The sequence below is a fragment of the Cydia pomonella genome, chromosome 17, assembly GCF_033807575.1.
Source record: "Cydia pomonella isolate Wapato2018A chromosome 17, ilCydPomo1, whole genome shotgun sequence".
NCBI lineage: Eukaryota > Metazoa > Arthropoda > Insecta > Lepidoptera > Tortricidae > Cydia > Cydia pomonella.
Window position 1 is genome coordinate 9,719,304 of NC_084719.1, and position 21,986 is coordinate 9,741,289.

Genomic DNA, 21,986 nt, shown 5'->3' on the forward strand with positions numbered 1-21,986 from the left:
CGTATTTTGGAAGCATTTGTCTAATGCTTGTATCCGTTAGTTTCATTTAGTTTTACTTCCAACATTTTGATAAAGCGAATAGCGAGACGTTTTATTTACTGAATGAGAGATTTTCAGATCTTGACATGAATTTTACTCATTAGATGGGAATTGAAAAAGGTCACTTCCGACGGACCTAACTCTGTGTTCGGGGAATCATAAAATCACTGATGATACGACGAACTTGATTGTTTAGGGGGTTCTTTGTTGACTCGACCTAATTTCGTTGCCCGCGAACGACCGCGCCGTGTCTGTCAACCGGACGGTTGTGATTTTACTTCAATTGCCGATAGAAAACAAAAATAACCAGAACATAGATCAAAGAAGATGCTAAAGCAAATATTATAGAGTTATTTGTTTTATGTTATCACATGTTCATGGAAGAATTTTAAATGTTATTATTAATATCCGTGCACTTAACGTTGTCATAAAACGCGTTTTTCCGGAGGCAAGCAGACAATGATGATTGGACGATTGCCAAACGGTGTGACTGCCCGACGTATTATTCATCGATTTATTTTTACAATCTTTTATTTCGCTGTATGTATATTTTCACCTTAGCAGCTCGAACAAGCCTACTTTCGTCACTCTAGCGAGTGACGAAAGTGCGACTCACGTCACTCCAGGGAGTGAGACAAAGTAGGTAGCTTTTTAATTTAGTGAAGGCCATGAATACACGAATATTTCTAGAAGCTTTCGTCATAATGATGATGCCTTTCATTCATGAATGTAAATAAATGTGGTTAACTTTACTTGATGTTGAATTTTTTTAACCTTTATGTTCTTGTTTATGTTCTCATGTACTGAGGTGAAAAGTTGTATGTGTCATACGAGAGAAAAGTTATTTTACATCTCGTGTTTTTGAGTCCCTCGTTACGCTCAAGATTCCAACTTAGAATCTTTCGCTCGGGACTCAAAATCAACACTCGCAAGAATAACCAACTTTCCTCTCTTGTTGCATAAATAACTATTGTTTATGACTTTGTTAGTTAGTTAGTGTTGGTCAAATCTTGGAAAAAAAAAACCGGATTTCCGACTGAGCTAAAATTTTGTATATATATATATATATATATATGTATATCGCATGACAATGCAATATTATGATGACATGGAGCTGATTTGTTGATGGCGACAGGAGGTGGCCAAGGGAACTCTGTGATACTGATAAAACAACGCAAACTAATTGTGTTTGGGGTTGTTAGAACTGTCTCGATAAGTATTAGTTGCCCGTGGAAAGAAAAGCACTGTCAACGAACGATAAAAGTTTGAATCAAATATGAAATATTTGACAAAACACTTATTGATATCATACTTTATGAACTTACAAAAAAATATGAAAGACGGTTAATGCTTTTGTCTTGTGATTTACTTACTTGTATAAGTACTTATATGAAAATATTTGAAATTAAGCATCTCAAGTTATTGAATAAGTTTGAAACTTCTTTCTTAAGGCCCCGTAGATTAGCGTTCTTCTCTCACTGAGCGTAAACGTGAGCGGAATTGAAGTGTTTTTGGATTCTAATTTGTTGTAAGTTGTAACAAAAACAACATAAATCGACGAGTTCCCTCAAAAATAAAATTTTGCGAATTTTAGAAACAATATTCAATTAGAAATCATCGCATTTATTTTAGCAATATTGTTACAATAATTAAGTGTGTTTTAGACCTATGTTCGCCATAGTCAAAATATAAGTATTCGAATCGAATGAAGTCACTAGAGAAAATCCTCAAGATTAATATATTTTTTAATCGTATTGTGATCAAAAAGCGGTACGATGTTTCAAAAAGAGCAGAGTCTTTAAACCTTTTAAATACAATGTTACCTAATAAGCAGCGATGTGTTTGTGTATAATTTTTTTCGAAAATTTACATTTTATGTTTTATTTTGATTAATATGTGTATAATATGTGACAATGATAAGGATTAAATTAAAGACTTGCCTAACTATATAGTTATGAATATTCAATTCCTGCAAATTAAAAAGCGTTTAGTAAAGGCAATAAAATAATAGTGCATGCGTGCTTAAAAATCAATATCCTTCAGTACCTATACATAATTACATACAAACAGCAATACACTTAACTGATCATTGGTGGACCTTATGCCTTTTGTAATAAAGTCCATCGATGGACAGTCAACACGTCAACAGTGTAGGCGATGGTACATACAGGTTGAATTAGATGAATCTTATACCTTTAAACGAGCAATTCTTGTATATATATATATTTCTGTGATCTCGGAAACGTCTCTAACGATTTCGCTGAAATTTGGTATATGGGGGTTTTTGGGGGTATACAATCTATCTAGATTAGGCTTATGTTTGGGAAAACGCGTGTTTTCGAGTTTTCATGCGTTTTTCTTTCGACGCAAAATATGGTCGCTACTTTCGTGTTGCCGGCCACTCTCCGTCTGGTCCAGCGGGTTAAGACGCGGACTGCTAAACGAGTGTTACGGGTTCGAATCTCGCCCGTTGACTAACTTTTGTTTTTTTTTTTTTATATATGTTCAAGTTTATATATAATTTTTTTAATTTTTATTGTTTTAGACAAGTTTAATTTAGTAAAAAAATGTAGTTAAGATTATCACCTATACACCACCATATTACAATAAATAGTTATAACCGAGCAAAGCTCGGTCGCCCAGGTACTACACATTATATGAGAAATGATTTCACCTTTTGTCAGACGAACAGTTACGAGTATTATTATAAGAACATATTTCTTTTAGCTGTTGCGTATAATATGAATAGAGAAAAGGCCAGCTGAGCCGTTTCTCAAACTTGAAAATTTTAGGTGAATGTCTTCGTCGCGCTGGCTGTTGGGGATTCTAAAATTAGTGCGATAAGGACAACTACATCGAAAATAACTCCGTAAAAATCACAAAAATAGAAGTTACGTAGGTACTCGACTGTTTCGTCCTCCAAAACTTAATCAATCGTAACGAAATTTTGAAACTATCTATGTCGGACTGTTATTTGGGCTAATTAGTATCAGTTTTGAATACCATGCTTTTTTGCGACCTAGTCAATTAGGCCGTTTTTGCGATGTATGAAATGCTCTAGCGCTTAAAGAAACAATAATATCAATAAAGCAAAACAGGCTAACACAGATATTGATAATATTAATGTGTGTTGTGGAAAAAATCATTGCTCTAGGGTCCAAAACCATGGAGGAAACAGGCATGCCAGTAGCGAACGAAAAACATGTCACTTATATGGAAGAGTGAGACACAAAGCGTTTCGTTGTCGTAGTGAATAGCGCAAGCGATTGTCACCTTTGCTAGGTATCTTGGTCTTGCCCACAGAAATATGAATCTTGCCTCTTAAAGTATGACATGCTAGATCGGGCCGTGCCCGGGCCGAGGTATCCGACACGTCATTTTCTATGACGGCTGATCAGTGATCGCGTGGTGCTTTCCATAGAAAACGAAGCGCCGGAAGCTTCGGCCCGGCCCCGGCCCGGTCTAGCGTGAGTCATCCTTAAGAGTCTTAAGAGCTGCTGATTTGATCCCCATATAAATGTTCTTTTTTTTTGTTCTAGTTCATATAGTATCGGCGGTATCCGTGTACCTTTTTATTCGGGTGGGGGAGAAATTGAAAGTTATAGTTTAATTACCTACAGCTAATGTTAACGTACAGCTTAGCAGCTTTTAATCGTTTTCCTAATTTTCATTGGCCTTTCATTGTTGTATAATCTGAACAGGAAATGTACAAAGTATATTAAGTCTTAGTTTAGTATAATTTCGTTTTAAGTTTTAATTATTATAATGAAAAATACAAAAATATAAGACCCTAATTTTGCCTATTTTTCGTCAATAAGTAACTTTATTTATAATTTAATTATTTGTAAAATTCTGAATTTCGTTAGAAAAATGAGAACTAAAAAAAATTTTCAATTTGTGTGAGAGTAACTAAAAACTTAAACTACAAACATCCACGAGTTCAAAATGCACTAATATTTTGTGTATTTTGGAACCGTGACCTCGTCGAGCACACATAACACGCCAATAATAACAGAACCATTACATACAATAGAAATTTATCAATCGTTATTCCTCAAAATAGTGATGAAATTATTAGTTATATGTATTGCTATGCTATCGCCGGAAAAAAATATATTTGAACTTACTTGAAATCTGCAATAATTTGTTTATGTAATTGGTAACAGGTTAATAAAAATAGTGTACCGGAGGCCTGCTTGACGCACTTGGCCGTAGCGCTTCAGCTGCGCTCATAAAATCGTGATTCGACTATCGTACTATTGATGAGACTATCCGTTGGATAACGTCTGAATTTCCAGATATTTCTGTGTATGACGTCACTGGTACAGAATTATTGTTTTTACATTGTCTGGGCGATATTATCGACTCCCATATGGTGCGGAATGAAGTCATGGTCGCGACGGAACCTCACTGAATTCTAAAACGCTTTATGTATCAAATGCTTTAACGTTAATAGTGTATTTTGATGTAGTTATTAGTTTAGTTTAGTCGCTGTAGTACCCTTGGAAATAAATAATTTCACACATATAACCGAAACAAGCCTGTCCATAGACCCACCACAGAACATTCCACAGAAAATGTCGTAGTAATTTTAACTTTTTTAAATATACGTGATGCTAATGACGTTTTTAATGTGGAAAGGCTCCACTCCGTGTCTGGGATCAAGCTGATTAATTATCCTTATTAATCCTTATCCTTAGTAATATTGTCCACAGCAGAAGTGACATTAAGCGAGTCAAGAATTCTGCTCGAACCTGTCCAATAGTGATTTCTTTAGCCTCTTTTAATACACAATTTTGGACACATCATGGCAGGAGCTAACTTGATCGGTAACATTATTTAAGATCATGGGCACCAAGTATTTCCTAGTCCGTTTCCCAAAACAGTTACAAGTTTTTGGTATCAATAGTTTACGATGAGTTAGTTCCTTGGTAACGCTTCTTGTTTGTAGTTTATTATTTAATGGTTTTTTGAACTCGTTACGTCTATATTGTTCTAAGGCTATGAGTAGTGAGCATTTTTCATGTACTGGTAATACATTACAAATCGAAAAAAGTTTATCGTAACTGTTTTTACATGCCCGTTTTGTTTTTTTATCTACTAAGAATTTTAAAAATCTGATCTGAATTGCTTTAATTCTGTCTAGGTACGAGGAGAAAGTCCGACCCTAACTGCTTAGACCGTAAGATAATATGGAATCTACAAGTGCGTGATAGTATATAATGTGGCCCTGTTTGCTACACTTCGTAAATGATAGAATTTTCCGAGCACAGTACCCCTAGTGTAAATAAATTCGATTTCCAAACGTGACGTACGCGTTTGCGTTTAGTCTCATTTTGTATTGGATTTCGAAAGAGCGCGCCAAGCGGGACGTTTTGGAACCTCAAAATCCTATACAAAATGAGACTTAACGCAAACGCGTTCGTCACGTTATGATGTCGATCAAAGTTACACTAGGGGTACAGATCTAAGTTTGTCACATACGTTATTTACGTGTGCTGACCAAGACATATGACAGTCTACTGTCAACCCAACGTACTTATAGCTTTCTACAAAGTCGATTTCGTTGCACCTGCAATCCCGCCCCGCTTTATGTAAACAATCATAATCATGCCCAATGCCCAATCAAATTTAGCTGAGCCTTTTCTGTTCTACAATATGGCGAGCGTAATTCATCCCCTAAGGTGGTGAGAAACGGGTCGGTAGATTGTATGGAGATCAAATATTTTTTTGAGTGCGGGATTTGAAACTTTGTACGTAGGCATATTATTAAAACACAAGAAAAGTCATTTCAGCGTTTTTAAAAATGTATCCCTTAAAGGGGTTAAAAAGGGATTGAAAGTTAGAATTCATTATCATTGCTATTGGAAGTATTAGAGAAGTATTAGCCGCCACGCTGTCGGCGATTGACCAGAGAGAGGTTGCAAAAATAATTATCTGTGCGCTCCCATATAGAATGTCGAGCAAGGTCAATAAAAGGGTATTTCACTACAATTCTTTATTGTATAACCTTTCCTTGTACAGTAGTACGATTTCGTATTTTGATACGAATAAATTTATACAAGATTTTGTTATGTCCCATAAAAGAACCTACCTACCCAGAAGATGTCTAGTAGAGTGTGCTAACCTGTTAGCATATAATATTGAAGACCCCGTCGTGGCTAGCGCGGCGTCTAATAGCCTTAAGTCACGTAGTATTTTACGCCTTGGTAGCGTAGGTTTTGAGATGGAGCCGTCTGGAGATTTGAATTTAAACTAACCGCTACGACAACGTGTGCACCAGCCGGCTCCGTTCCTATTGATCACTGCGATGCTAGTATGTTTAGTAAAACCGATTTATTGAACTTAGTTCACCAAAATATCCAAGGATTTGCCTGTAAGGAACTTGAAATTGATTTGTTTTTACAGTCCGATAATATTGACGTTCTCTGTATTACTGAACACTGGCTTAAAGGTCATGAGTTTATGTTTAATTTCAATAATCATAATATAGTAAGTTCTTTTTTTAGGAAATCCTGCAATCGCGGCGGGTCATTGATAATGGTGAAACATAATTTAAAAAGTAAGGAACGTAGAGACATTGTTGACATGTCTGTGGAACGGCATATAGAACTTTCCTGTGTTGAGTTGGAACAATTTATAATTGTATGCGTGTACAGGCCCCCATCGGCGGACTATAACTTATTTGAATCGGTCATAGATGAAGTACTTAGTAGTATTTTTAGAACTCCGAAAAATATAATTGTGTGTGGCGATTTTAATATTAACTTGCTTGAAAATTCGCCATTTTGTGGAAGGTTATTAAATACTTTTAAATCCTTCAATTTAGTCAATGTATTTTGTGAGCCTACTCGAATCACAGCAACCAGTGCTACATGTATAGATAACATCTTTAGTAACAAGGATGCGATTAGTAAATCTGTTATTAACAACCTAAGTTCTGATCACTGTGGATTAAAAGCGTCTTTCAGCGGGAAAACTGAAGAAATTCCTCAAGATACCATGTGCAGGCCGATTTCCGAAAAGCGCCTAGATTTATTCAATCGTAAAATCACTAAACAATTATGTTGTCTTTCATGTAATCAGGATAACCCTGACTGTTTGAGTTCCGAGTTGTTTAACTGTATTAAAACGGAATTTGATGCCTGTTTCATTCAGAAGAAGGTGCAAGGCAAGGCCAAGACTAAATTTTGCGACTGGGCTACGCCGGATATTCACGAGAAAAGACGCCGACTATACGACTTGTATGATTTAAAAGCAACTGATAAAAGGCCGGAATTTCTGGAGTACGTTAAGAATTTTTCTAAATCTTTTAAGATGATGTGTGTCGCCGCTAAAGCTGATTATTTGTCCAAAAAGATCCTAAGTTCTAGTGATAAAGTTAAAACTGTATGGCAAGTAATCGGCAATGAAACTGGAAAACGTAAGATGAAGGATCCGCACTACACCGTACGAATTGCTGACACTTTAGTAAGTTCTGACCGTGAAGTGGCAGATCATTTTGAGCGGTTTTTCTCGAATATACCGGTAGAAACAACAAAGTCTCTTAATTCATCGCCAGACGTCGCTGAAGAAATTTTGAAGACAAATGTGGCGGAATGTACAGAAATTTTCAAATTTTCGTATGTCACTCCGAACATAGTTCTTAAGACTTTTAGGTCATTAAATATAAAGAAAACAGAAGACCTATGGGGTCTGTCAGTCAAAGTATTACATTCCATTATTGAATCGATTGCACCATACTTAGCTGAGATTTTCAACAGATGCATTGATGCTGGAATTTTTCCAGATATTATGAAACATAGCAAAATTATCCCGTTGTTTAAATCAGGAACAAGAACCGACTCCACAAACTTTAGACCTATTTCAATACTACCGGCATTAAGCAAAGTGTTCGAGAAACTTATTCTAAATCAACTATCGTCACATTTCAACAGAAATAAACTGCTTGATAGCAATCAATTTGGTTTTACCAGAGGTCGATCAACTACTGACGCCGGTGTGGTACTTCTAAAACACATCTTTGACGCTTGGGAAAAAGCTCAAGATGCTATTGGAATTTTCTGTGATCTGTCGAAGGCATTTGATTGCGTTGATCACGAAAATTTAAAGAAAAAATTAAGTCACTATGGGATAAAAGCTAGTGCCCTTGACCTTGTCTCATCGTACCTTTCGAATAGAACTCAGCGAGTAGTTATTAATGGAACTCAATCGGCTGGGTCCCCGGTAGCCCTCGGAGTGCCGCAAGGTTCAATTCTTGGTCCCTTCCTGTTTTTGGTATACATCAATGACCTACCAAAAGTTGTGCAAGAAAGACATGATATAGTGTTGTTTGCAGATGACACTTCCCTTATATTTAAAGTGAACAGAAAGGAAAATAGATTCGAGAGCATTAATGACGCGCTATCTACCGTATTAAACTGGTTTACGGCAAACAATTTGCTTTTGAACGCAAAGAAAACCAAATGCATAAAATTTACGCTACCTAACGTCAAGCAGGTAAATAACAGCAAGATTAAAATAAAAGGTGATACGCTGGAATTTGAAGATCGAACTGTTTTCCTGGGAGTCACTTTAGACTCAAAACTGCAATGGCATGCACATATAGCCACTTTAGCCGGCAAACTTAGTTCAGCAGCCTATGCAGTGAGGAGAATCAGACAGCTAACAAACGTAGAGACGGCCAGGCTGGTATACTTTAGTTACTTCCATAGTGTTATGTCGTATGGAATTCTGTTGTGGGGAAAAGCAGCAGACATTCAGACAATATTTGTACTGCAAAAGCGAGCTGTACGTTCCATCTATGGACTGGGCGCTCGAGTATCCCTAAGAGAGAAATTTAAAGATGCAAGCATTCTTACCGTTGCATCTCAATACATACTTGAGAATATTATGTATGTTCGGAAAAACATCAACGAATTCAAGCTTAACAGTGATATCCATAACTATAACACTAGAAACAAGCATAAACTTGCTGTGCCCGCCCACCGCCTCCGTAAGGTTAGTACGTCTTTCGTCGGGAACTGTACACGTTTTTATAACAAAGTTCCCACTGATATAGTGAATTTGCCTCTTAACAAATTTAAGTCACACGTTAAGAGCACTTTGTTAAGTAAGGCGTATTATGCTGTGAATGATTTCATAGATGATAAGGATGCCTTTAAGCCAGTAGCTTAATCTTGATAGTATGATAAAAATGTAAGTAATAGTGTTTTCGTTTTCTTTCTGTGAAATAACCATACTAGCGTCCAGTAGAACTGACACAAGAGAACATCATGTTCTCGTTTGATTGTATTATTTTAGTTTTGGACACTTAGAGACCTTATACACCTCTAAGATTTTATTTTATTTTAAATTTTATTTTATTTTAAATTCAATTTTATTTTAATACCTATTTTAATGATTTGGACACTTAGAGACCTGTACATCTCTAAGTCAATTTAAATTTATAATTTAGTTTTATAGGTAGGCACTCCTTATGAATAATATGTGTCGCGTTTATGTGGCGCTATGCCGTCTTTAATGTAACTTACAAGCACAAATGTAGTATCTCAAAATTTTTTATTATATTTTTATTAATACAACCCGGCAGCTTGAACATGTCATGCTCGCTAAAAAGTCTTTACTTACGGTGGCGTCGTTGATCGGGTCGCCACTTTCCCGAATGAAGGTTAAGGGAGGCGATGGCTGAGATACACGTCATACTCGTGAACGGGTGCTGTTTGTGGAGACCGGTCTGTTTAAGCTTACACGGGGTACAGGTTATGTTAAAGTATGTAACTTTACTTTTGAGTGACATTAACGTGAGACACTTCATTCGGTTCTTGTCTGTTTTATTTTTTTTGTCTTTTAATTATTTATATAAGAATTCAAGCCTTGGCGACCCTCTACATCTCTAAGGATAATTTAATATATTTTTTATATTTTATCTCTGACACTTAGAGACTTATACATCTCTAAAGAATTTTAGTATTTTATGGTTTTATTTTTTTATCATAGTTTTTTTTTGTGTAATTTGACATTTAGAGACAGTATACATCTCTAATAAAGTATTTATTATTTCATAGATTCGATATTTGTAATTGTTTTTTTTTTTTTTTAATTTATTGTTTGTAAAAATGGACATGTAAAAGTGCCCCTGTGGCCTATTTGCTGAATAAATGTTTGATATTTGATATTTGATTAGAACAAATTAAATTATTTTCAGAAAATATTTTAATTTGTTTTTATTTCAAGTGTAAACACTACTATATTAATTATAAACTGAAATAAATGTCATATACTAGGAAAAAGTAATCAAGGCCTCCAGTGCCCCAGGCTGGAGTCGAACCAGCGTCCTCTGCTATCGCGGCAGGTGCCTGAGCCACTCGGCCACCGCGGTCACGGCAGCATTGGTCGAATTTTTCAAGTATATGCATTTCTTACTGAAGGCTTACGGCGCCCCCTAGCCATCTCTAAGGTAGAACAGTATGGTTCATACCTTCTAACTGGATCAACTCAGGTGATACCGACCTAGCGAGAGAGATGGCGCTGCCAATCAATACTATTGGAAGTATTAGAACAAATTAAATTATTTTCACAAAATATTTTAATTTGTTTTTATTTCAAGTAGAAACACTACTATATAAATTATAAACTGAAATAAATGTCATATACTTAGAAAAAGTGACCAAGGCCTCCAGTGCCCCAGGCTGGAATCGAACCAGCAGCGTCATCTGCTACCATTACCATTGTTTTGAAACTTCTTATAAAAGTATAATAGCCGAATACACATAAAAGTTATTTCAACGTTTTTGAAAATTCAACCCCTAAGGGGGGTTAAAAAGGGGATGACAGTTTGTACGGGGTTCAAGTTTTATTTTGAGCTAGGAACTTGAAACTTTGTAAAAAGCTATTATATTAAAATAGTTGAAAACTAATTTCAGGGTTTTTGAAAATTCATCCCCCAAGGTAGTGAAAAAGGGGTTGAAAGTTTGTATGGAAGTCAAACATTTTTTTGAGTGTGGATCTTGAAACTTTGTAGATGGGCATATTGTTAGAAGAAAACAAAAACTATTTCAGCGTTTTTAAAAAATATTTTCCGAAAACTGTTAGTTACGGGTTGAAAGTTTGAATCCATTACAAATGCTTTAAAACTTCATAGAAAAAAATAATGTAAGATTAAAAAAGTTACTGTAACGTTCTTGATAACTCAACCCCTAAGGGGGTTGAAAAGGGGATAGAAGTTTATATGTGGTACAAGTTTTCTTTTAAGTTAGGAACTTTAAACTTGTTTAACGGGCATTATCTCTATACTGAAATAGACGAAAACTGATACATATCACCTTTATTGAAAATTCATTCTCTAAGTTAGTGAAAAAATAGTTTTAAGTTTGCATCGGAAACGAAATTTTTTGTAAATAGTGATCTTCAAATGTCGTAAAAGACACAATAATAGGAAACAAGAAAATGGATAACAGCGTTTTTAGAAATTAATTCCCCAAGGGAGTTAAAGTGGCGTTCATTGAAAGTTTGTATTAATCTCCTAAATTGGTGGAAAAGGGTTTAAAGTTTGCACTCGATTAGAATAGTAGACTTGAATTTTTTTTTAAGGGATTGAGATGGATTATATCGAGAAGAAAATAACAATAAAAAGTGTCACTGTCACAAATGATTGTCATTGTTGGTTGTCAAACTTTATGGGTGCGTTCAGAAATGGAGTATGGTAAAAAACCTGACCATAACTATTTAAACTACAAATAAAACGAAATTAGAGTCAGACCAAGATAAGTTAGTAGCGATTTTGATAGCCCAGACGGGGCACGTGTTATTTTAAACGTCAAACTTCTACTTAACACGTTTACTTAACACTTGCACCGTCTGGGCTATCAAAATCGCTGCCAAATTATCTTAGTCTGACTCTAGGAATCAGAGGTTAAATTGAAAAATACAGCCGCCATCTTGGATTTCTGCATTTTGCTCTGATCAAGATAAAAATCGATATCTGAGGATCCGAAAGACGCTTTATTATGAATCTAAGGGCAAAATTGCAAAAATCGGCCGAAATTTTGTTTTGATCAATATGAAAAAAAAACTGCCATGTTGAATTTCTGTGCTTTGATCAAAATTAAAATCGATTTTTGAGGATCTGAGAGGCCCTTCATTAGGAATCGGAGGTTAAATTGGACTAAACAGCAGCCATCTTGAATTTCAGCATTTTTGCTCTGCATTTATATTTATTTATTTAATCTTTATTGCACAAAAGAAAACCTTATAGTACAAAAGGCGGACTTAATGCCATAAGGCATTCTCTACCAGTCAACCTGTAGGCAAAGCAGAGAGATTGTGGGCGGTGCTACTTTAACAACAACAACCAAATATATTACAATAACATACCATACATACATAATACATACATACATAATTATAAGTACATACTTATATTTCTTATAATATATACATAAATAACGACAAAACATATAGAGCTATGTATACGTATGTACATGTACACAATAAATAAATATGAAATAAAATCGATGTCTAAGGATCCGAGAGGTGCTTCATTATGAATCTTAGGTCAACATTGGAATAAACGGCCGTCATCTTTAATTTTTTAATTTTTTGCGACGTTCAAGGTGAAAATCGATATCCGAGGATCCGATGGGTCCTTTAATATAAATCTGAGGCTAAAATTAGAATATCTATTATCTGGCCCTCTATAGCGATAGAGAGGCAGGTAACAAAAATTCGATTTGCGTGTTTCGCGGTAGGCCCTGTGTTTTTTACATCTTATAAATAGGGAAATGCCACAACCGCTCCGAAAAAAAGTTGTACGTAGGGTACTTATTTCAGTTATTTGACAAGTCAGTAACATCTTTTACGAATGATTGGATAATCCGTGACGTGCTAAAAGGGACTATACATTTATATAATACGATAGTTAATTAATAATTACGGAAGTTACTCGTATAACACAAAATAAATGGGGTGAATAATAAATAGGAAAAATCCTTATGCGTGTATCCGGCTAGCACATTACATAGGCATTAGTCCTAATTTATATTACTCAAGCTTTAGTTCCTTCCATAATACAACAGAGGTACCTACCTGTGTTTACTACATACATAATGTTTATAATATCATATGCAATTTTTAGTTAGTAAATAATCGCCTGCGTATAAAAACGGAGCAATAATGTATTTTTAGAAGGCTTAGTTAAATACAATATTGCTATTCTAAAATTACAATATTCGAATAAATAAGTATGTCGCAAAGTATGAAGACTATGAGAGAGTTGCACAGTTTAAATGTCTTCACCAAAGTTGCTACTGTTGCTAGGTCTAATTTTATTTTATTATTTTATTTTATTTTATTCGGAAAACCAACAGCTTAAGTAAACTAAAACTAGGTTAACATAAATATGTATCAGGGAAGCCAATTACAGGTTTCCACAGACAGGACTTTCTCGGCTTTATCCTTCTAAGGTGGCCACAGCAAACAGGCCGTAATGTCATATTCATAATGTAGGACGGTGCGATAAACTCTATACTAAGTACTAACGTAACGTTTCGTGCCCTCGGAAAAACCAGTCCCGTTGTATTGATGACATTTCACAATCCATGCACCTTATTGCAATGAAATAAGGTCTACGTGACGGTCACGTAGCAAATCTTGCTACGAGCCGCTTGGACCTCTGAGTGCGCCGCCGGTGCACGTGTCCGCGGTTTGCACTCGGCCTCAATGCCCGCCTTCACAAGGCTTGCCGGCCGCGGCCGCCTCGTCACAACACAACCAGATAATTATCCGTCTGGCCTCTTATTACTTATAATTGCTAGGAATCTCTAGTTCAAGTTATAATAGGGGCTTGCTTATCACCAAGACGGTTGCTTTGTAAATGAACCTAGCAGGAAAGAGACAAAAAAACCTGATATGTTTCATAACGTTACTGGAATTTCATTAACGATACGTTTCGCATGTTGAAACTATAAAGATTCCTATTTTGACCTTGTTTTGAATGACTTAGGAGAGATTAGTGTGTTACGAGAATTTTGTTTTGCAACATTAGTGGATGCTTTGGAAGACGCGTTATGAATGGACTATGGCTAGTGCGTTTAATTAGGTCGTGCTTAAGAAGTAAAGTTATTTTTGTAAAGATTTTAATATTATGTATTTTTAATATCCCTTACAAAATTGACAAAGCGGGACACGTAAATGCCATCGTCTTTTCTTGGTTTCTCTTTTCCGTCGGTCACAGGTTTTTATTTAATTGACACGCTACGTTATTGAAGTGTTTCGTCGTCAAGTTATTGTCGTCAAGTACTGTATATATGTATATGAATACCTACGTAAAAAGCAGGAATTGCCAGGAAGGCGGCATGCCGCATGTCTAAATATATAAAAGAAGAAACTGACTGACTGACTGACTGACTGACATATCAACGCACAGCCTAAACCGCTGGTTCTAGATATTCCAAATTTGGCACGTAGGTTCTTAACAAGGTTAAGGGGTGTACTAAGAAAGGATTTTTCAAAATTCACCCCCTAAGGGGGTGAAATGGGTGTCCAAAGTTTGTATGTGGAAATAAGATTATATTAAAATTTGGTTCTATTGCTACCACTTTCAAACATGGCTAAAAATGTCGTTCATAAGGAAGTACTTTAATAAGTATAAAGTTGTGGAATACTTCATTTTTCAGAACATGATTGTAAATCTAATAATCGCGGACAAAAATACATACACACATACGGGTCAAACTGAGAACCTTTTTTTTTATCTTTACGCGGGCGAAGCCGCGGGTTAAAGCTAGTTTTGTAATATGCTGATAACTGCTAGTAATTTCCTATTACTGTTTAGTTTGAAGTGCTATATGAAGACTTCCATCGTGCTATCAAGTGCCAAATGAGTCTTCAATGAAAGTATGAAAGTACGGCGGAACCCAACCGGCTCACCTTGGGCTTGCTTACGCTAAATACACAAACTGAAACAGTGCGTCCCGTCCGCCGCGTCGAGCACACGCTCCACTGCCACAACGTTCAAATAAAGCGCGTTAATAGCGCGCGTACATTCTAAATCAAGTGCCTTTAATGTGTGTGTAGTTTTTTTTATAATATAACTGAATTTAAAACAAATAATAAACTGTTTGTAATAAAAGTGACGTGTGAATCGTGTAATGAATAAAAAAATAACTTCTGATTCGGATTTTATTGTATTATCTTCGGTAATTAAAATTAAATTTTAATTATGTAAGTATTTACCTGGTTTTAAAGTTAATTACCGTTATTGATAAGGCGGTCAATTAACCTGAACATAGTTGAACAAAGTAGGTTTGCTTTAATGATTTGTAATAACTTATAGGTAGGTATAAGTATTTGGTTACACTGCGCTTAACATAAATATGATAACAAATATGTATTGAGTGATAGTTAGTTAAGTATATTAACCCCATCAACTATTTTTTAGATTTATCAGATTGATTCCCGATCCCAGTAATAATTATCGTAACAATACTGACTAGTCATATCTATTTATTTACCTACCTGCAACAGTCATAAATTACAATGCGTTATTAGTTAGGTATTATTAACTAGGTATTGCAAAGTACAATCGACGTCAAAGATATGTTTACTCTTTTGCACCTTGCTCCTTTTTTACAAGGCAAGAAATGTAAACATATTTTTGACATCAACTATTTTATTATACATCAACTATATATTATTCACTTTGTTTTCCAGTTTGCTTTGCAAGATTGTCTGTTTTATTTATGGATTCATGGTCACTTCAATTTTACCCAATTTTACAGTTTATCTTTGTTAAAAGCCTTCGTCAATGTCTTTAAATTAATTGAAACACTAAAACAGACGAAATACAAGTGAACGTTGATAATTAATTAGTAATGTAAACTATACAACCTCTTGCGTTTTCTCGAGTTACGTCTAGCCTTTCTCGGTTGCATAAAACTTGTTTCTTTTTGTTTTTGACCGAAATTATTTTGTAACAGCAACTGGTTTTTACAAGCAACTCACCAATTTCACAATGCAAAAATACTGTTATTAATGTTAAATTCTGTGACTACTCTTTGTGCAATACCAATTTTCCTAAAAATTATGGGCGGTTTCAAATATTGAGTAAAATCAAAATAAAACTTTTTTGTCATAACAGTAATAGTACAATTTTCAAAATGGTGGCTTACAGTTTTAACATCGAATAAGTGCACCAAAGCGTGCTGGGATTGTAGGCACTTATTCGCCAGTTCATTGAAGTAAGCTACTAACATCGTTTTTCAAGAAAGACTGGTAGTTTTTGCTGATTTACCATTGAATAAAAGTTTCATATGCCGCCAATTTTTTTTTACCCGAATTTGATGGAATTTCTCGGCTCTTGCCTATATTAGTATTACTGCATGGCAGCGTCAATTTTATGTGTTCTTAATTTTCAATGCTTGAAAATGACATTTTCGTCAATATATAAACTAAAAACATGCAAAACTATTCCAATATTATGACAAGTACGGAAAATGGCTGGCGCGACTGGCGCGTTTATTTATTTTTACGCACGATTCCAATGCGCGCGCAAGGCAAAGGCGCGAACGAAATCGACAAACAGCCAATTTAAAAAATGTAAAAAAGATAATATTTTCGTATTTCTATTCGACGGATGGATATCAAATCAATTAAATGTCATGTTTAGTCATTAATGTAATTTATAGTACATATGGTGCTACTTTACCGCACTAGTGCGAAAATTAGCATATTACGTTACTATGTCGAACATTTAAAGGGCCATATGTACTGTAAAACGTCGTACGATACATGTGCGAATAGGTAATTCGCAACTCGTGTCGATTTAAAACACTCTCTTCGGTCGTGTTTTAATTTATCACCACTCGTTTCGAATTCCCTATTTTTCACACTTGTATCGTAATGTAATATTACAAGATAATTTAATCTATAAATTATGATTGGTGTCATAAAACTTCTTTGAACTAACATTTGAAACCTAATAGTTGGTTAAAAAAAAATGTATTACTCGACCAAATTAAGAAGTCTCCGTTTCCATGCATATTATTAGCAATCAGTTACCTTCTTAACTCGGATAATATAATGAAAAAGCACGAGTGTTATAATATACTGAAAAAGCACGCGTGTTTAATATCTAGGATTATGAGCCAAAAATCGGTGGAATAAAAACGTCGTTTTGAGCAAGTGTGTTGAATATAATAATAAATAGATATTATAGGACATTATTACACAAATTGACCAAGCCCCATAGTTAGGTCAAGGCCTTGAAGCCTCTTGGTACTTATATACATAGAAAATACCCACGACTCAAGAAAGTCAGGGACAAATATCTGTGTTCATCACACAAATAAATGCCCTTACCGGTATTCGAACCCGGCACCATCGGCTTCATAGGCAGGGTCACCCACTAGGCTAGACCAGTCATAAAACTACCTACCCAGTGAATTATATCAGTGTTACAATATGTAAATTACCTATTCAGGGTTGTTATAGGAAACCCTTATGTTATTAGAGCAACCATGACAAAATATCCAATTATAATATTTTTCTACTTGACTATTAGGTACTTACTAGCATCTAAATGTGTACCAACCAGGAAAATATCAAATACATTACTTATAATTTTCCTCGTAATACATATTTAATTAAAGAAGTTCGTCAAATTAGTTGCAAACTAAATTGTGAGTTCATTACGTGCGAGGGTCTTAAAGCTATGATACAGTTGTGATGGTGTCATAGATACGAGTATGCTGGTTGATCATTTGTTATCATATTTACGAGGTAATTTGATATTTATATCATAATACCGTAATAACATTCTGGCTATTAGTTATTGAGATACTATCGTTACAGATGGAATAACGTTATTTACATACCTATTACAAGTTTCCGTAGTTATTTATTTATTTGACAACGATTCGAGAAAAATAATGTGTCACATTCCTCTTTTTATTAACAGAAAGGTCTTCAAAAAGAAAGGAACCTCAAAATACGTGTCAGCATTATGGAACGCTTTTACCTTCTCGTGGATTTCGTGGACGTAGGACGTGGATCTGCGATTCTTCGTACGAGAAAACTATTTGAAAAAATAAATACTCGCGGCAGTCGCGGCACACGAGAGATTAACGTCAAAATAGTGGCTCTGAATAGAAATACGAGAAAACTTAAATGTAAAAAAAATTAAATGAGTATTCTACAAAGAAAACACGCGTTTTCTACACAATACATTCAATTGTATATACATTAAAAAACATTAATTGTTCTAATTTAAACTAAGTGGCGTTTACGTGGAAGCGGATAACATCATCAAAATAAGGCCACGGCCTTCTCTGCTGTGTAAGAATTTACAGGTGCGATTATGTTCCGTGCGAATAAATAATCCCCGCGTTGGCCCACTTTTGATAGGGCGAGGGAATAATACCTGTCTGACAATAGGTATACGAGTGTGGTAAAGGGTTTTTAAAACTTAGCAGATTATTAGAAACCTAAAAGCGCCAACTGGGACTAGCGCAAAATTACGTCTTCATTTAAAACTGACGGCCAGTACAGCTGTTATTTTTTTAAATTCAAACAGTGGCAGGTGTTCCGTTACGTTAGTCCCGTTATTTATTCAGTGGTTGGATTGGATCTAATGCAGCTAGCCGCCCTCTGCAATATTTTACTTTTTAACTCCATTACCCACCTACACGCAACCACTGAAATTTAAGCTGTTTTGAATCGTACCTTATTTATACTATTATTATGAATACTAGATTATAAGAACAGTAGACGTCGCGCCGTACCAAGGAGTGAAAGAACTTATTTGCATTAAGAGTGTGTCTAATTAAATAATACTTCATATATCTTCGGCTACATAGTGCGGCATACCTACATATGTAGTCCCATCCGGCAGAAAGCACAAAATTTGGCATGCATATAGCTTTTACGATTATAAAAATAAAAGTATACCTCCATACTCCATACTAAATCGAGCTATGGAGTCGCACTAACATAACAGAGCCCCTAGTGTAAATTTATTCGATTTCGTAACGTGACGAACGCGTTTACGTAGTCTCATTTAGTATGGGATTTAGAAACAGCGCGCCAAGCGGAACGTTTTGGAAACTCAAAATCCCATACAAAATGAGACTTAACTCAAACGCGTACGTCACGTTACGCCATCGAATAAATTTACACTAGGGGTACACATGACAGTCTCCGTGTTAAACAAAGATACGTCACCACAAATATTTACGAAGCGCACAATTTTAATAATACTGAACCAATTAATTCCCGCCCTCGGATATTTTGTACACCGCCAACACGCATATTTTCTAAAATACGAGACGTAATGTATTATCATCACTTCTTCATCTATCTACATAGGTATATAACACGTAAAACGTAATAAATAATCAATACAATTTACATAGTCAAAAATAAAACATTAAAATTAAATTGAATTATTATTATAATATTCCGACATGTCGTAAAATGCATTTGTAGTCAGCCATTTTTTTAGTTTAGCAAAGAATGTCTGATCATTATCAATATTTAATTATATGTAATTATGTATTACTAAGAGATCATTAAAATATCAGAATTAAAACATCTTCCGATTAGATTATTATTTTCACCACACCAACTGGTAAAGGGCCTCTTGATTGTTCATTAACTAATGAGAAAGTTGTATATTATCCTCATGTGGGGCAAAGTAATGAGATGCAAATTGTGAGTTGTTTCTTTGTTAGCTGGTGGAATTGACTTTTAAATTATGATTTTGGATGATAAATTTTATATTACTAGGTGATTGTGGGCCTGTTCTATACAAAAAAGTTTTTCATCAGTAAAAAGGATATTTTTCCATTTTTCGCTATCCAGAGGGGCAATGCAGCCAGCCTTCTGGGCACCCTGCCAAGCGGTCTCGATCTGGGACAAATTTTTTATTTATAAGTTTTTAATTTAAGTTTTTAATTGTTTTTCCACCTATTTGTGTTTATTTTTAATATAATAAAATAGTCCAGATTTGCTTGAAAATGTAAATGTGAAAAAGTTCAGATTTATTACTAGGTTCATTTGGATTTGATTTGATTGGATTTTTTTGTTATTTCATAGTTAGTATTTTCCTCGCGTTGGTGTGGTGAAAAACTTTGTGTTTCACTCGCTACGCTCGTGGTTCAATTATGGAATCTTTCGCTTGCTCGGGTATCAATATTAGCACGAGCAGTTAAACAATTACTTTGCCCCCTTGTAAAACAAATAACTATTTATTTGTAATAAGAAAAAGAAAACAATATATAATGACACGGTTCAAACTGAAGCAAATACGAATATTAGCTTACTCCGCTATATACCTACCCTCAGTGTAAGATTTGATATGCGCATTTATATCTTTTAGGCATACATAAAACATCTGTCACGTTGTGATATTATGTATTATGTACATGCGAGAGTGAACAATGTTGTTTTCACAACACCTATTCGAAAAAGGGCTTTTTCTTCCGTGCTAGGAGGGATCAAAGTGCCACTTTTCTATCCTAGGACACTATTTTTGTGTTTTTTTTATGAAGATTAAAATTATTTCCTCGTAGGTGATGTGAAAATCATGGCAGCAAATTTATTTCCACCTTGGGTGTTAACACTTGAATCCTTATGAAGACTTCATATACCATTTTCAATACTAAATTATTTTTTGGAGCCTTTTTCGTGATATTTATGCATGCATTTTCACAGTTATAATCAATATGAAAACCGCTAGGGCTCTTACTTCACTGTCACAAGGTATATACGAAATTGATTACTATATCAAATTCCCCGCCCGTACCTATAGCTACCTACCTATGGCATGACACGTGACGGCTATCAAGCAGCGCATCTCAATTCACCCAATGAAATCTAATTTGTCTCATTAGGAGCACTGAGCACTGCTTGGCGGTCAGTCTCTAGGCGGGACTTATTAACCGATTGAATATACTCTATGCAGTGTTACGAGGAGTATGCTGGTTACCGCTTTCTGAGATTTGGTGAAGTGGTTTGAAATGAAATTAGTACTTTAAAAGGTGTTTTTTATTTATAATCATTTCTCCATTTATGCAATACGTTTAGCTGCCAGTAAGGCTCTATGTACTGTAGGACTAAACTGAAACAGATGTCATGTACGAAAGATATATTATCGAGGCCTCCAGTTCCCAGAGCTGTGATCGAACCAAGACTAGTTACATTCGTAACAAGGCTGTAGGTGTATGCCACTTGTTATTAAAATGACAGACGAAACGACAATAAAATGCAACGGGACATTCTACGCCCGCCGCCCCGTCATACGAGTATATAACCACCTACCTACCTACCTGTTGTTACCTACATATTTATACCTTTACATATTTTGTACCATTTTTTTTTTTGTAGTGTGCAATAAAGCATTTTATTATTATTATTATTATTATAATACCAAGGAATTTTTTTTTAAATTTATTTAGAACACAAACAGTCACATATACAAATATATGTGACTTGTATATGTGTGGATTTGACCTATGCTTTTCGACGCGTTATTTAAAATGTCCGGGTATACCTGCCCGTAATGCTGTAATCCAGTCACCGTGTTATAAAATACGTTCAGATAACTCATAACAACAATAGATTGTACCTATTATTGTATAAGATTGCTCCGATAGCGTTACTAAGATTTTGTGATAAGCGACTAACCGGTTATATTAAGACGCCAAAGATTATATCTTGCTACTATGGCTGCCATTTCCACAGTTTTTAATACCCGGTCAGAAAACGGGATCCCAATGCTGTAGTTATTTACGTTACGTTTTCACACCGGAAAATGATGAATACCTAATTTAAAATTCCACTGGGCAATAATTTAACGGTCTTTATTTATGAGTTACAGTGAATTTAGTTCCTTATGCACGTGTTTTACCCTAGTGTTTTTTCGGCCTGTTTCGTTGCACGAGATATCCGGT

At 35.1% G+C, this 21,986-nt stretch overlaps 1 protein-coding gene across 2 annotated transcripts in view; it reads left to right on the forward strand.

Annotated features, from left to right (window-relative positions):
- The window catches only part of LOC133526806 (phospholipid-transporting ATPase ID), a 100,563-nt gene that overhangs the window by 18,532 nt on the left and 60,045 nt on the right, over nucleotides 1–21,986 (forward strand). Inside the window, exon 1 of one of the 2 annotated variants that reach the window (XM_061863596.1) lies at nucleotides 15,006–15,261. The exons of the other annotated variant lie outside the window; for it this stretch is intronic. The gene's annotated coding sequence lies outside the window, so the exon portion shown is untranslated. Of the gene's footprint in view, nucleotides 1–15,005; nucleotides 15,262–21,986 lie in introns of those variants that run through there. 2 annotated transcript variants of the gene reach the window in all.